General features: G+C 42.4%; 1 protein-coding gene across 13 annotated transcripts in view; it reads left to right on the top strand.

Moving 5' to 3' along the window:
- The window catches only part of LOC139273211 (cAMP-regulated phosphoprotein 21-like), a 705,332-nt gene that overhangs the window by 450,723 nt on the left and 236,608 nt on the right, over positions 1 to 18,001 (top strand). The gene's annotated exons all lie outside the window — the stretch shown is intronic.

The following is an 18,001-nucleotide window of genomic DNA, read 5'->3' as shown; positions in this document are numbered from 1 at the left end:
GCAATCTTTCTCCCTAGAAATTTGACTTCTGATGCCATGAAAACGCACTTGGAGTGTTTTAGCCTGAGTCCCATTCTGACCAGACGACGTAGAACCTCTTTCAGGTTGTGCAGGTGTTCTGTGGCGTCGCGACCGGTGATCAGGATGTCATCTTGGAACACGACAGTTCTCAGGATGGACTTCAGCAAACTCTCCATGTTTCTTTGAAATATGGCTGCCGCCGAGCGAATTCTGAAAGGGCATCTGTGGTATATAAACAGTCCTTTGTGCGTGTTGATGGACGTCAGTTTTTTCGACGATTCGACCAGCTCCTGTGTCATGTAAACGGAGGCCAGGTTCAATTTGGTGAATGACTTCCCACCCGCTAGCATGGCGCACAGGTCGTCAGCCTTGGGTAACAGGTACTGATCCTGTATCGAGAATCGGTTGATCATTACATTGTAGTCGCCGCAGATCCTGACCGTGCCATCACTTTTCAACACCGGGACAATTGGACTTGCGCATTCGCTGAACTCGACTGGTGATATGATTCTTTCCCGTTGAAGTCTGTCCAGTTCTATCTCACCTTTCTCCTTTACCATGTACGGAACCGCCCGAGCCTTGTGATGGATGCGTCTTGCATCCGGGCCTAGGTGGATCTGCACCTTGGCTACCGTGAAGTTACCGATGCCTGGTTCGAACAACGAGGCTAAGTACGGTGAGCTAGTTCAGGCATGACCTTACTCCAATTTATTTATTCTCAAAGTGAGGATTTAACATGGCTGCCAACATTATATACATGGCTTGTACGTGTCTGCCAGTGACCATAAGGACTCCAACAGTCACGCCCTCTGGTGGCAGGTAAAACCCAGTTAACATACATAACATGATACATTTTAAGTGCAACCTGAATCTGTGTGGCATTGTTGCAAACAACTGGGAGACACTTACAGAAGATAGAGCAGGTTTTATATATATCACACAGGGCAACAAGAAAAGCCACTGCTGTGGAAATGGCAGCAACCACCACAAGACCAAGACGAGCTGTTTTTACATGCGCTGCAAAGGCCTGGCACTTCAGGAATTGGGCTTCTTGTGATGGACGTGTCTTGCATCCGGGCCTAGGTGAATCTGAACCTTGGCTCCCGTGAAGTTGCCGATGCCTGGTTTGAACAACGAGGGAAACTTGCTCAGCACTTGAGCACACGAAGCATCATCCACTTATGATAAGGCTTCAATATCGTTCCAGTTCCATTTAATTTTCTCAAGCCAACTCCTGCTGAACAGCATTGGCCCATTGCCTGGAACGATCCACAACAATAAATCATTCACAGCTCCATAGTACGATACCTTTACTGCCACGCTGCCAATGACTGGTATGAGCTCTTTGGTGTAGGTACGCAGCTTCGCATTGATTAGGCTCAGTTTGAGTCTTTTTGCCTTAGTGTCCCAAAGTTTTTCGAAAGCCCTCTTGCTCATTATTGACTGATTCGCACCCATGTCCAATTTCATGGATAATGGAACCCCATTTAATTTAACTTCCAGCATTATCGGAGGACTTTTGGTAAAAGAATGTGCCCCATAAACTTCTTCTTCCTGTACCTCGGGTTGAGTTGCCTGTGCCGCTTGATCCATGCTGGATCCATCATCCTCAGCCACGTGGTGTGTCGCAGCACGCTTGCTCGGTTGCGGACACATTCGCTGAAGGTGCCCCATTGTTGCACAGCCTTTGCACACTTATTGCTTAAATTGGCATTGATGGGCCCGATGATAGCCGGGGGGCTGTGCAGATATGAATACTGTGGCTAACAAAGCGAGATTTGATACCCTCTGTTGGCGGACTTTGAGCAGTTACAGGTCGTAAGAATGCGGACGAGTAAGCCTTGCCATGTGCAGCTCTGCCCGCCGACGATATTACTTTATGCACAGTATTTGCCGGTGAGATTTGATGCTAGGAAGATATCCGTTTCGAGTTTTCGTCCGTGGACATGCATGCCTGGGCGATAGTGATGGCCCTGCTCAGGTCTAGAGATTCAGCAGCCAGCAGCTTTCAAATGATGAAGACGTGGTCAATGCCAAACCCGAAAAAGTCCCACAGCATTTCCTCCAACGCAGCTCCGAAGTTGCATGGCCCAGTGAGACGTCGCAGGTCGGTGACAAATTCCGCCACGTCCAGGCCCCCAGAGTGATTTTGCGTAAAGAAATGATATCCCGCCATGGTGATGCTTTCCTGCGGTTTGAAGTGGTTCCGAACCACCGTACACAATTCATCGTAAGTCTTATCCATTGGTCGAGTCAGTAAGAGTGGATTCTTGATAAGGCCATAAAGTTTTGACCCACAAACGGTGAGGAGAACCTCCCTGTGCTTAATTGCGTTATCGATTCCTTCCAATCCGTTGGCTATGAGGGAAACTTGCTCAGCGCTTGAGCACACGAAGTGTCATCCACTGATGATAAGGCTTTAATATCGTTCCAGTTCCATTTAATTTTCTCAGCCCCCCCAATATGTTGCTGGCTCCCAAATCAGCCAGTCTGACCTCCGATGTACTGCCAGCCCCCTGATCAGCCACTCCGGCCAAGCCCCCTCCTCTCTCCTGATGCTCCCAGCCCCACCCTCTGCTCCTCCGATTATCTCCCCCCGACCCCCATGCGATCCCTCTCTCCCTTCTAACTGCGGCCTAGTGCCACAGGCCTACCCACCTGCAGCAAGCCAGCCCCCCTCAATCTGGCTGGCGGCGGGTGGGAAACAGGTTTCCAATGCAAATCAGGCCCTGCCATTAAATTCAGCAGGGCCTGCGGGAAACCCATTCATCCGGGTTTCCCGACCACTTCCAAGCCCCCACGCCGCCAGCCCCCCCCCCCCCCCCCCGCTCCCGCCCACTGCTCCCAACCCGCCAAAGTATTAAAATTCAGACCTTAATATTGGAAAAGGGCTAAAGTGAATACCTACTTATTTATCCTCCTCCTCTTGATGGAATAACATTTTCATCCAGCCATTTTCTGTATGTCTTTATAACTGTGAATCAAGTGATAAAGACTGTCAAAATAAAAATCCTTCAAGATACCCTGCTGCAGGCAAAAGAAAATCTTCCAATCGTGCCCATCAGTAGAGCTCCAGTTCTTATTGGGGAAGGCTCGGTCTCTCTGTTTACATTTTATTTTCTGACTACTCAGATTGCATGCTGAGATTGTCTTGCAATTTTACCCCTGTTGACATGTAACATCCATTATTTTAAATCACAAATTCTCTTCCCCATTCAACTTTAGAAATGCTGAGAGTTTGCTATGTATTCTGAAATAAAACAATAGATTGCCAGGATAGTGTTGCTAAACAGAGAAACATAAAAAATAGGTGCAGGAGTATGCCATTCGGCCCTTTGAGCCTGCACCACCATTCAATATGATCATGGCTGATCATGCAACTTCAGTACCCCATTCCTGCTTTCTCTCCATACCCCTTGATCCCTTTAGTCGTAAGGGCCACATCTAACTCCCTTTTGAATATATCTAACGAACTGGCCTCAACATCTTTCTGTGGTAGAGAAGTCCACAGGTTCACAATTCTCTGAGTGAAGAAGTTTCTCCTCATCTCGGTCCTAAATGGCTTACCCCTTATCCTTAGACTGTGACCCCTGGTTCTGCATTTCCCCAACATCGGGAACATTCTTCCTGCATCTAACCTGTCCAATCCCGTCAGAATTTTATATGTTTCTATGAGATCCCCTCTCATTCTTCTAAATTCCAGTGACTATAAGCCTAGTTCATCCAGTCTTTCTTCATGTATCAGTCCTGTCATCCCGGGAATCAGTCTGGTGAACCTTCGCTGCACTCCCTCAATAGCAAGAATGTCCTTCCTCAGATTAGGAGACCAAAACTGCACACAATATTCAAGGTGTGGTCTCACCAAGGCCCTGTACAACTGCAGTAATACCTCCCTGCTCCTATACTCAAATCCCCTAGCTATGAAGGCCAGCATGCCATTTGCTTTATTTACCGTCTGCTGTACCTGCATGCCTACCCTCAATGACTGATGTACCATGATACCCAGGTCTCGTTGCACCTCCCCTTTTACTAATCTGTCACCATTCAGATAATCTACCTTCCTGTTTTTGCCACCAAAGTGGATAACCTCACACTTATCCACATTATACTGCATCTGCCATGTATTTTCCCACTCACCTAACCTGTCCAAGTCCCCCTGCAGCCTCCTAGCATCCTCCTCGCAGTTCGCACTGCCATCCAGCTTAGTGTCATCTGCAAACTTGGAGATATTACATTCAATTCCTTTGTCTAAATCATTAATGTATATTGTAAATAGCTGGGGTCCCAGCACTGAACCCTGCAGCACTCCACTAGTCACTGCCTGCCATTCTGAAACGGACCCGTTTATTCCCACTCTTTGCTTCCTGTCTGCCAACCAATTCTCTATCCACGTCAATACATTACCCCCAATACCATGTGCTTTAATTTTGTACACTCATCTTCTGTGTGGGACCTTGTCCAAAGCCTTTTGAAAGTCCAAATACACCATATCCACTGGTTCTCCCTTATCCACTCTACTTGTTACATCCTCAAAAAATTCTAGAGGATTTGTCAAGCATGATTTCCCTTTCATAAATCCATGTTGACTTGGACTGATCCGGTCACTGCTTTCCAAATGCGCTGCTATTACAGCTTTAATAATTGATTCCAGCATTTCCCCACCACTGATGTCAAGCTAACCAGTCTATAATACCCTGTTTTCTCTCTCCCTACTTTTTTTTTTAAAGTGGGGTTACATTAGCTACCCTCCAATCCATAGTAACTGAACCAGAGTCCATGGAATGTTAGAAAATGACCACCAATGCATCGACTATTTCTCAGGCCACTTCCTTGAGTACTCTGGCATGCAGACTATCAGGTCCTGGGGATTTATCAGCCTTCAGTCCCTTCAATTTCCCTAACACCATTTCCTGACTAATAAGGATTTCCTTCAGTTCCCCCTTCTCGCTAGACCCTCAGTCCCCTAGTATTTTCAGGAGGTTATTCGTGTCTTCCTTAGTGAAGACAGAACCAAAGTATTTGTTCAATTGGTCTGCCATTTCCTTATTCCCCATTATGAATTCACCTGATTCTGACTGCAAGGGACCTACATTAGTCTTCACTAATCTTTTTCTTCTCACATATCTATAGAAGCTTTTGCAGTTAGTTTTTATGTTGCCTGCAAGCTTACTCTCATACTCTATTTTCCCCCTCCTAATTAAACTTTTTGTCCTCCTCTGCTGAATTCTAAATTTCTCCCAGTCCTCAGGTTTGCTGCTTTTTCTGGCCAACTTATATGCCTTTTCCTTGCATTTAACACTTTCCCTAATTTCCCTTGTTAGCCACGTTGAGCCACCTTCCCTTTTTTATTCTTACGCCACACAGGGATGTACAATTGTTGTAGTTCATCCATGTAATATTTAAATGTCTGCCATTGCCTATCCACTGTCAACCCTTTAAGTATCATTCTCTGGTTTATCCTAGCCAATTTACGTCTCATACCGTCGAAGTTTCCTTTCTTTAGGTTCAGAACCCTAGTCTCTGAATTAACTGTGTTACTCTCCATCTTAATGAAAATTTCTACCATATTATGGTCACCCTTCCCCAAGGGGCCCCACACATCCAGATTGCTAATTAAACCTCTCTCGTTACACAAGACCCAGGATGGCCTGCTCTCTAATTGGTTCTTCGACATATTGGTCGAGAAAACCATCCCTTTTCCACTCCAGGAAATCCTCCTCCACAGTATTACTACCAGTTTGGTTAGCCCAATCAATATGCAGATTAAAGTCACCCATGATAACTGCTGTACCCTTATTGCACGCGTCCCTAATTTCCTTTTTGATGCCATCCCCAACCTCCCCACTACTGTTTGGTGGTCTGTCCACAACTCCCACTAACATTTTCTGCCCTTTGGTGTTTCGCAGCTCTACCCATATAGATTCCACATCATCCAAGCTAATGACCTTCCTGACTATTGCGTTAATCTCCTTTTAACCAGTAATGCTATCCCACCTCCGTTTCCTTCCTGTCTGTCCTTCCTGAATATTGAATACCCAGGATGTTCCCAGCCTTGGTTATCTTGGAGCCATGTCTCCGTAATCCCAATTACATCATATCCGTGAACAGCTATCTGCTCGGTCAATTCATCCACCTTATTACGAATGCTCCTCGCATTGAGACTCAGAGCCTTAAAAAAGGCTTGTTCTTTTTAACAATCTTTATCCTTTTAGAATTATGTTGTAATGTGGCCCTTTTAGATTTTTGCTCTTGATTTCTCTGCCCTCCACTCTTGCTTTTCTTCTTCCTACCATTTGCTTCTGCCCCCTTTTTATTTCCCTCTGCCTCCCTGCATAGATTCCCAACCCCCTGCCTTTTTAGTTTAAAGTAAGGCATATGCTCGGTTCTCTGGATTCAGGCTTCATTGAGCATTCAGTGGTTGTACCAGTTATGCACATCATAGCCCTGTACCAATTACAAGCAGTGTACATATTTGTAATGTATCCTTCACCAGCCATTATACATTTAAAAATGCCATTGCATTTTAGCAGCATTAAAATTGTATTAAAATGGAAATGTACTACTGAAACAAACTGATCAATTAGACTATGAAATATTGTAAGACCACTTCCCGGCTACAATAGAGTGTTCAAAATGCAACCCCACACCTCACACTACATCCATAAACAATATAAGGTTACTATGCTACCAAACCTGAGGGGGAACCAATAACACTCAAATTTCCACATATCAGAAACTTTGTTTTCTGCCCTTCTCTTCACCGCAGATGAAATAGGAGATCTAAAATGCATCTTTTCTGTCTGTGGCATTAAAACAACTTGTGCTGCACAGACTGAATGAATATTTTTTAATGTTTTTTTTTAATGGTCCAGAAATTCCTCTCGAGGACTTCCCGTGGGCAAAGCACTGTAGAATAGAAATAAAATGCGCACTTATCTTAAGCTGCTGCGCCTGCTTGAGATCCCGGTCCGGAGGCCTCTCATGACTGCGCGTTGCAGCGCGTTCACGTCGGGCGTCCGCAGGAGTCATGTGGGTCTGGACACCCAATCACAGGTAAGTATTTTCTCATTCATAGTAATAGGAGATTTGTAAGTTATGAATCTCCTATTACTATGAATGAGAAAAACCCCAAAACTCACAAACACTACATAAAACATTAAAAAAAACACCTCACACAATACAACAATAGAAATTAAAGTTGTTATACATATTCTTTTTTTAAATTGGCCGATTTTAAAAAATAAAATTAGGGTTAGGGTTTAAAATAACATTACCTGAGTGGGCAGGGTTTTAACATAAATATGGTTTTAAAAATTTTATTTTAATCATGTTTTGATAGGTTTTTAAACTCTTACGCCTGTAAAAGAAGGCTATGCGCCTGCTTCTATCAGGCGCAAGTGTTTTGAGGACATTTGCTGGGCAAGATATGGGTAAATGCCGCAATCTTGCCCGTACAAGTGTCCTCGCTTCCGATCTGTGGATGATCTGTCAAGCTCCAACTTGACAGATCGGAAAAGCCAGTTTTCGGCGCATGCGTGCTGAAAACCGGCTTTTCCGATGTCTTCCCGGGTCCGTAGAAACTTCGTATGGGCCCGGGACGTCGAAATTTCTACCCCAATATTTAAGGTGAGTGTTTTGTTTTATCCACTCACTTTGAAATTATTTGTTGTTGACAAAACTCCTTCATGGAGTTTTGAATGCCTTCCACTTCCTTAATAAGGCCATAAAGTGCCACTATTTTCCAACAAGCGAAAGTCTAACCACTGCTCCTTGATATTCAACGGCATACGATCGCCGAATTTCCCCATCATCAACATTCTGGGAGTCACCATGACTAGAAACTTAACTGGTCAACCACATAAGTCCTCATAGGCAGTCCCTCGAGTCGAGGATGACTTTCTTCCATGCCAAAAAGTTCACAGGTGTTTCAATGAAGGATCTAATATTCCAGGTCCTGAACTAAATCTTGAAGGGTGGAAGATGCCTGTGCGTGGATTTTTTTAACATGTGGTGGCCGTTGCACACCAGCCACCACACGGGCTTGACAGAGCTAGGTCTTGGTCCAGTAGCAAGGGTTATCCAAGACGCCTGGAGACCAGCTCTGCTGCACGGACCTAGTGCGCACACATATCGCAGTGTGGACTGGCCCATGCTGTCCCTGGGCCCTCACCTCTTCTGGGACCCGAACTCACACCTCTCCTTGGTCCCGATCATGGCCCTCTACAATCTCTCGCCGCTCACTTCGCACCGACCTCGCCGCTCCTGATGTTACTGCCCACGCTCCAATCAGTGACCTGGATCTTGGTGACGTCCAATCCAGTCGCCCTCTTCGCTGCCGTTGCTCTCCTGCTCCAACATGTGCTGGTCCCTGGAGTGGTGTGCCGCCACGCTGCTCCTTCCACTCCCCGGCCTGCTCCGATGGTGCTCGCAGACCGGGGGCCACGCAGACATAAATACTGTGGCTACAAGAGCAGGTCAGAGGGTGGGTATTCTATGGCAAGTGTCTCACCTCCTGACTCCCCAAAGCCTTTCCACCATCTGTAATGCTCAAGTCAGGAGTGTGATGGAATATTCTCCACTTGCCTGGATGAATGCAGCTCCAACAATACTCAAGTAGTTCGACACCATCCAAGACCAAGCTGCCCACGTGATTGGCACCACATCCACCACCTTAAACAGTCACTCCCTCCACCACCGGTGCACTGTGGATGCAGTGTGTACTATCTGCAAGATGCACTGCAACAACTCACCAAGGCTTCCTTGACAGCAACTCCCAAACCCGCAACCTCTACTCCACTCCCCCCAACACAGCGACAAGCTGACTGTGTGCACTTGCTGAGCGTCGGGAACGCACCAGAAATACTTAGCTGAGGCCCAACCATAAAAATGGCTCTGGCTTTTCGGTGGAACCATCGGGCAGATGGCATGATCACTCCGCTCAATGTGTACTCCAGTTGAAAATTACCCCCATCCATTCCACTTTCTTTTACTAAAAGGTAAGGCTTATGCTCCGTTCTCTGGCTTCAGGCTTCAATGAGCATTCAGTGATTGTACCAGTTGTGGCCATCATAGCCCTATACCAATTACAAGCAGTGTACATATTCGTAATGTATCCCTCACCAGCCTTAACACATTTGGGATGAGCGTTGTAAAATCTAGAGGTTTGGTGTACAACTTCTGCTTGTAAATTTTGTTTCATCTTACCATTGACAGGAAAGCAAACTATAATTCACATAGTTACAAATTTCACATTCCAGACATACAGATCATTGAAAGCCCCATTAAGGTATGTGGAACACCTGATTTGATGAAAGTTGCCTTCGTACTCTACTCGTTTAGTCTTACTCTGTTGTATCAATAGAAGCATCATGCTGTTAAGGAAAGAAAGAACTTGCATGACCTCAAGCTATCCCAAATCGATCCACAGCCAAGTATTTTGAAACTTAGTCACTGTTACAATGTAGGGAAACACAGCAGTCACAGCAAGGTCCCACAAACGGCATTGAGATTGTGATTATATAATCTGTTTTTGATCATGTTGGTTGAGGGATAAACTTTGGCCAGGATGCCAGGAGAAAACTCCTACTCTTCTTCATATAGTGACATGGGACTGTTTATATCCACCTGAGAGAGTAGACAGGATCTGATAGATGGCACTTCCAGCACTGCAACACTCCCTCAGTACTGCACTGAAATTAGAACAGCACATCTGTTACTGCCACCTTAAGTGTTAAGCTATTGCAGCAATAATATTGCAGGATTTTTAAAAAGAATTTGCAAGCTGTATTTTTTTTCTCTTGTAGCTGTGAGTCATCCTTTGAAAATAGATGAGATGAGCTGCAGATGTATTCACAATTAAATTATGAACTGCCACAATTTCATGTGTGGACACCCACACATTGCTTCTCTCAATTAAAAATGATGGATGCACTTCTCAGGAGAGCTGAGGATTTAGATTCAGTGCTGAACAATTCCTATTTATTGAAGTGCTTTGAAAGTTGTACTTCAAATATATTTCTCTGTTTCAATGTTATTCATAAAAATCATGCCATCCTAAAATCGTATTGCACTATGTGGCTTACATTGATCATTTATGACCTTATTTTGGCAGATATCCAAAACTGTCCACAGGTTGCCAGTATTATTGGGTAAGGTAGGGACCATGAGGGATGTTGAAGATGACATGTGCGCTAAAAGTTTAAAAACTGTGGGCCCCAAATTTCATGGTCTTTCTGGTGCACTCCCAACAAGACACCAGCAGAAGTGTGGCATAGGAGACAGGAAACAGCACAGGACCCCGATAGCTTATGCTACAGATGTATCATGGATCCATGTAAGGCAAAGAATCTTCGCTTGCCCCTTACAAGGGTACCCGCGTCAAAGGGGTTGAGGCCTCCCTCCGCTGGGAGCACCGATATTCTTGGCCTCGCAAGGACCCAGCATAACTATGCTAAGTGATAAGAGCGTCTTGAAGGGTGGAAGTGGGGACCACCATAGTGATCCAAGCCATCAAACTGGTCCACACACCTGAAGACTTATAAAAGGCCATTCATTTGATTTTTAATCAATTCAGCCTCCTTACAACGGAAACTGTTTAAGGATGATTTTCAAAGTTGCTGGATGGGGGCAGGGGTGGGAAATAGCACACCCCCATCCAGACATGGCAGCAGGGGGCAGATTTCTTGGTCGCTTATAGTAGACAAGCACCCAGGGGGAGCCCATAGCAGTGCAAATCCTGCCAGCCTCATGCTAATTTGGTGCCCCCACTCCCCCTTCTGACCTCATATACTCTGACGGGTTAGCTTTGGAGGGCAACAGTGGGTACGATTCTGGCACAAGAGCCGGGATTGTGACCTGTGAAATTTCACGCCCTGCATTGTTTGGCTAGACTGGGGTATCTCATTGTTGGTTGGTGGGAACATTTGGCAGCATTGAGGGAGAGGGAAGGAGAAGTGAAGAAACCTAACTTACCGTGGAATCTCCTGCTGCATGCTGCTGATGATTTTTTTGAAATGACGACCTCAAAGATCCTACCTGTTAGTTAAACATTGCTGTAAGGAAAGTCTTTGAAATAATTTGAGGATATCTAATAGCTGAATACCTGGGAAAGCTGTGAAAGGGAAGTCAACATGGATTCAGGAAAAAGTTAAGTTTAATTAGTTTCCACATGTACGCTGACGACACTCAGCTCTACCTCACCACCACCTATCTTGACTGCTCCGCTGTCTCTAAATTGTCAGACTGCAGTACTGGATCAGCAAAAATTTCCTCCAACTAAATATTGGAAAAACCAAAGCCATTCTTTTTGGTGCCCGCCACAAACCCCGTTCCCCTGCCACCGACTCATCCATCTCCATGGCAATTGTCTGAGGCTGAACCAGACTGTTCGCAACCTTGGTATCATATTTGACCCCGAAATTAGCTTCCGACCACCAATGTTCCTTCTCAGTGGCCATGCATTAATCTGAGGGGTCCCGTGCATGGGGGTAAATTGGCTTTTCCATTGTAAGTATCGCGCATGCGCAGAAATTTAAAGGCATTGTGCAGTGAAAGAAACAGGCCACACAGAACAAAGAGCAGCATATAGGGAACGTTGCCAACCACATATCCGCACCATGACTAAGACTGCCTATTTCCATCTCCGGGACATCAGCTAACTCCATCCCTGCCTCAGCTCATCTGCTGAAACCCTGATCCATGCCTTTGTTACCTCTAGACTTGACTATTCCAATGCACTCCTGGCCGGCCTCCCACGTTCTACCCTCCGTAGACTTGAGGTCATCCAAATATCGGCTGCCTGCATTCCAACTGGCACCAAGTCCCATTCACACATCATCTTGTGCTCACTGATCTTCATTGGCTTCCGGTTAAACAACGCTTCGACTTCAACATTCTTACCCTTGTTTTCATATCACTCCATGGCCTTGCCCCTCCCTATCTCTCTCATCTCTATATCCACAACCCTCCGAGATATCTGCGCTTTTCTAATTCTGGCCTCTTGAGCATCCCCAATTTTAATCGCTCCACCATTGGTGACCATGCCTTCAGTTGCCTAGGCCCTAAGGTCTGGAATTCCCTCCCTAAACCTCTCTGCCTCTCTTACCTCCTTTAAGATGCTCCTTAAAACCTACTTATTTGACCAAGTTTGCATTTATATAGTGCATTTCACAACCTCAGGATGTCCCAAAGTGCTTTTCAGCCAATAAAGTACTTTTGAAGTATAATCACTGTTGTAATGTAGAATATGAATGGAGTGTGGAGTATTCTAAGATTGCATTCACTAAGGAATGACTGTTGTATGGAGTAATTGCCTGGTAGAAAGAAAGAATGCATTAAATCTTAAAGGAAAGTATGCTAGTGAATTTGAGCAAATTAACAAATATCAATAAATGTTTCAACAACCTTTCAGCATATGAAAGAAGGTAAATTAATGATTTATTGTGAACCTGTTTCAGCTGGTTAAATTAAGTTAGCAGGATTTAGGAGATAGGAACTTCTGTTTACTTGCAATCTAGGTCGGTGCTGCCGCAGTGACCTTTACAATGATTATCTGCCTAATTATTTTCTGATTCACTGTTTTTAGCTTAGATCTGTTTTTAGAATGTGTTACCAATCTTGGGGGAAACTATCAATTATTTAACATATTTATTATATGTCCATAACATGCCAAATGGCCATTCAGAAATGGTTCAAATTTAAGATAACATCAGTGGATTAGGATCTTGAGTTCTTCTGTGCTTTTGGGTTAAATGACAAATCAAGTGTTAGAATCATAGAATCTTACAGCATATAAGGAGGCCATTCGGCCTTTCATGCCTGTGTCGACTCTTTGAAAGAACTGTCTAAATTAGTCTGACACCCCAACTTTTTCCCTATAACCCTGTAAATTAGCCTCCTTCAAGTACATGTCCAATTGCCTTTTCAAAGGTAATATGCAATTTGATTCCACCACATCTTCAGGGAGTACATTTCAGATCTTCATAACCCACTGTATGAAGAAATTTCTCCTCATTTCCCCTCTAGTTCTTTTGCCAATTATTTTAAATCTACGACCTCTGGTTACTGACCCACTTACAAGAGGAAACAGTTTCTTCTGACTTGCTCTATCAAAACCCTTCATAATTTTGAACACCTCTATTTGGTCTCCCCTTAACCTTCTCTGCTCTAAGGAGAACAATCTCAGCTTCTACAATCACTCCACAAACATGAACTCCCTCATCCATGGTATCATCCTGGAAAACCTCCTCTTTACCCTCGCCAGGGTTTTGACATCCTTCCTAAAGTGTGGTGCCCAGAATTGTATGAGACCTAACCAGTGATTTATAAAGGTTTAGTGTAACATCCTTGTTTTTGTATGCAATGCCCTTATTTACAAAACCAAGTTTCCTATACTTGTTCTTAGCTGCCTTTATCAACTTGCCCTGCCACCTCAAGGATTTGTGAATATGCACCCCTGGGTCACTCTGCTCTTGCACCCCCTCAAAATAATACCATTTAGATTATACTGCCTCTCCATGTTGTTTCTCTGAAAATGTATCACTTCACACTTATCTGCATTAAATTGCATTTGCCATGTGTCTGCCCATTTTCCAGTCTGTCTATGTCTTCCTGAAGTCTGCTACCATCCTGTTCACTGTTTACAAAGTTGTCAAGTTTTGTATCATCCACAAACTTCAAAATTGTACTCCCTATACCCAAGTGCAGGTCATTCATAGACAACAAGAAAAACAATGGTCCTAATACTGTCCCCTGGGAATCCCACTGCATACTTCCCTCCAATCAGGAAAACATCCATTTACTCTCTGCCTCCTATCCCTTAGCCGATTTCATACCCAAGTTACCACTGTTCTATTAATACCGTGTGCTTCGATTTTCTGAATAAATCTGTTATGTGGTATTTTATTAAATGCCTTTTGTAAGTCCATATATACAATATCGTCATCAACCCCCTCTGTTACTTCACCAAAGAACTAAATCGGGCTAGTCAGACACGATTTTCCTTTAATAAATCCATGCTAGTTAGCCTTTGTTATAACCCATGCTTCTCCAAGTGAAAATTAATTTTGTTCTTGACAATGATCTCTAGTAGTTTTCCCACCACTGACATTGGACGGATTGGTTTGTTGCTAGCAGGTTTATCCCTCTCCCTCTATTTGAACATGGGTGTAACATTTTCAATCCTTCAATCCTCTGGCACCACTCCCATATCCAAGGAGAATTGAAAGGCTGTGTTCAAAGCTTCTTCTATCTCCACCCTCGCTTCCCTCATCAACCATGATGCATTCCATCTGGTTCAGATGACTTGTTAACTTTGAGTGACGCTAACCTATTGAATACCTCCTTTCTATCTATTTTTATCCTGCCAATATCTCTCTCTCCCCCCTCCCCCATTCCTCTACTGTGACATTAACCTTGTCCCATTCTGTGAAGACAGATGCAAAGTATTCATTCAATACTCAGTCATGCCTGCTGCCTTCACAAGAAGATTTTCTTTTTTATCCCTAATTGGCATCACCATTCCTTTAACTATTATTTTACTTGTTATGTTGACAAAAGATTTTTGGGTTCGATTTTAAGTTAAACACGAATCATTTCTCACATTCTCTCTCTTCCCTTATTATCTTTTTTCAATTTGTCCCTGCATTCTCTGTACACAACAGCACACCCACCGTTAAGCGATAGAATAGTGTTCGCAGTAAGTAAAGGCCATTATTGAAATAACCTGCTGCTAGAGATACATTGACAGGAAAATGGAGGAGCTGCAAACAAGCCAAATGTTGCTGGAATTTGTTGAAACACAATTAGCTAGAAGATTTAAATGACCAATATTGTCAACTTTCAACAAGTATGAATTGGCTTCAAAAAATAATGTTTGCTTCAAATCATTCTTTGTGTTTGGTTTCAAACTGCTAAGAAGTAACCATCTTAACCAGAAATTATAATTACCAGAAGAGATTCAAAAAATGACTGCTCTTGGTCTGTTTTGGAGACTTCAGTTGGAACATCTTGGATGATGAATAACCAAGATAATTTCTCAATATGCAAAGTAAGAACTGCTGCTCTGGTTCCTATGGGCATATATTCAGATTTCTCTTTTTAAAGATTTTTTCCTTTCCTTTTAAACCGGTGTCTTTGCACATCTTTCACCTTTGAAAATGGGATGGATAGGCCTACAGGCTAGTACAAAATGTTTGACGATCAAGCTCATTCAGTAGGCAAGATTGATGAGCATTTTTCTGCCATTTGATTGTATTTTAAATCATTTTCTCACCAATGAGGACTTTGTCTGGTGTGTGGGTGGGGGGGGGGGCGGTTGGGATTTGTGTTTTGTTATATATGTTTCTCATCATTTGTGACAAATTGTCAATGTTTTTTTAAACAAATAAACTTTATGATAAAGAAATACCCAGAGCAGTTTACACCCTTCTGTGTAGTTCCATAGCTGATGCAAACTTTATTTCCTATGCTGCTTCCGTGACAATAGTAGAATGTGCTTGCAGCCCACCTGGCAGCTGTCTCTACATTTTAGACAGATGGCTATCTTCTTCCGTTTTGACAGAAACAAAACCTGATTATTTTCTAAGTGCCTCAAAATTAGCAACATCTTCGTAACTATTTTCTCAATTGTTTAGTGTTATAATCCAAGTGTTACTTCAGGATGTGATCAGTGAGGTATTTCTCATACTGTATTTTCTAGTGAATGATTTCTGTCACATCATGGGGTGAAAGAATCAATCATAATGTCACCAGATTTGAATCAAATTGGGTTTTGCATTTATTCTTTAAACATTTTTGGATTTTTACACTGAAATGGGAAACAATTTACCATATGCAAAACATATATATTTTTGAACTGTATGCTTACAAAAGATGAGTCTGATTCAAAAGCTGTTGGACTGGGCATTGTTGGATCCAACAGCTGGGTTGGACTCCATTTATCTAAAGCTGTTTCTGAAATGATCTTATTCCATGGTTTGCACAAAACTTGTGTGAAGGTAGAGTTTACTAGAAGTAATTTAAACCACTACAATGAGGTTGTCATAGCATATGGCATATGATTTGTTAGATATAGCACGATTGCATTTCTAAGGTTATCAAACTAGCAAGAAATCGTATTTGTCATTTTATTTTGCTTTAATACATTGTCACCTGTTTCCAGTAAGACAAATTGACATTATTTTAAATTACTGCTCCATTGACATTAATTTCCTTCCTATTTCTTTAATTGTTCCTGTTTACACTGGCAGTACTTGTATATGGTGACTATTATAAAATGAGTCAAGTTCTGGCAAACTGGAATGCATTTATAATTAATTTTTGCACCAATTGTATCATGTTATAAAATAGACTAATTTGATAACTATTTTCATTTAGTATGCTTTCAATTACTTTACAATGTGTTTATAATGGGAACTTTTTTTTTTACCTATTTACTAGTTACATTTCAGTGGAATGCAAACATCTCTAGTGGGTCCCACAAATGGACTTTATTGTAAATCATCGTGAGATGAAATTTCTTCAGTCAATAATATCAAAAAGGCAATGTGAGTACAAGACAGGAAATCCTGTTTTGTACTCAATTTTGTCTTTTTCATTTTATTGACTGGATGTTTTTCAACTCCATGAGTGTACATTCCGTAATGCAGTAGATACTCTGTAAACTCATTAAAGTGCAATCATTTTTTTCTATGTTGAATTAGTTCAGCCATTTTCTTAAAATAAGTGTTAGCTTGGCTCAATTGGTACAACTCGTGTCTGAGACAGAAGGTTGTGGGTTTAAACCCACTCCAGAATTTGAGCACATAACTAGGCTGACACTTCAATGCTATTTCGAGAAAGTGCTGCATTTTTGGAGGTGCTGTCTTTCAGATGAGATGTTAAACTGAGGTTTAACTTCCTGTTGAGTATATGTAAAAGAGAGATGTTTTTTCTGTTAAAAGTGCTATATGAATACGAGTCGCGGTTTTTAATTTTGTTGCTGGAACTTGCATGGCCAAATCTTGAATTATGTAGGAATTGGAATAGGATGTTCACTTTCATTTTAAAATATTTTCTTTTATTAAAATATTTCAAAACGATTTGATGCCTATTACCTTAAATCAGATTTGTATATTACAGTAATGTCAAACATACTTACATTTTTGTAGTAGATTTTAGCATCTGATCAAGCAATTTCTTCTTGGATAAATCCTTAGCTTTCACTGCAAACAGAAAACTGCATTGACTATAGTTGTAGCATGTGTTCAAGCCTATCATAGTCAACATCACTCTCTCTAATGTACAAAAGTAGCAACAGTGAACAGCACAATAATGCCAAGAAACATAGGGCTCTGTGACCCACTCACCTGTTTTACTAGTGGTGCTTGTGACCCATCTAAAATGGAAATACTGTCGTTTAAATTTAATGTGTGCACAGAAAGTATTGTATGAGGCTACACAAATGATGACTGTTCAAATAACACAAACAAAATTAGGCAACCTACATTATTGAACATTTTTGAAAAAGAGGAATTGTATTTATTAATTTTTTGCACCATAGTTTACAGCGGCAGATCAGTGTTATTCCTGATGCATGGTACAGATGGTTCATTCAGTACTATTTTGCTTTCCAGTCTTTGGCCTCCTTTTATATTCTATTGCTTTAAAGAACAAGTCTAAATAAAATTTCTTAACCAATAATCGTTTACCAAAATACATTGTAAAACCACTATAGTTACAAAAAAAATGCAGATGTTTAATTTGTATGGAAAAATAGTGAGAGCTACAGGCAATTATTTTTCAGATTACTTGAACAGTATAGGGGTAATAGTCTTACAAGGACCTGAATGAAAGCAGCGCACAATTAGAAATGCGTAATCGTTGAGTGTAAAATAATTGTTAATTTTAGCTCTTTGCGTAGGAGCTGTTATGATTGAACAGCCGTTTCTTGCCTTTATTAGAGAAGCAGCAAGCGGTTTGAGACAGGTGGAGCTAATTCAAA

Source organism: Pristiophorus japonicus, chromosome 1 (genome assembly GCF_044704955.1).
Source record: "Pristiophorus japonicus isolate sPriJap1 chromosome 1, sPriJap1.hap1, whole genome shotgun sequence".
Classification (NCBI taxonomy): domain Eukaryota; kingdom Metazoa; phylum Chordata; class Chondrichthyes; family Pristiophoridae; genus Pristiophorus; species Pristiophorus japonicus.
The sequence above is the reverse complement of the archived record's forward strand: the minus strand, read 5'-3'. Positions and strand labels throughout refer to the sequence as shown.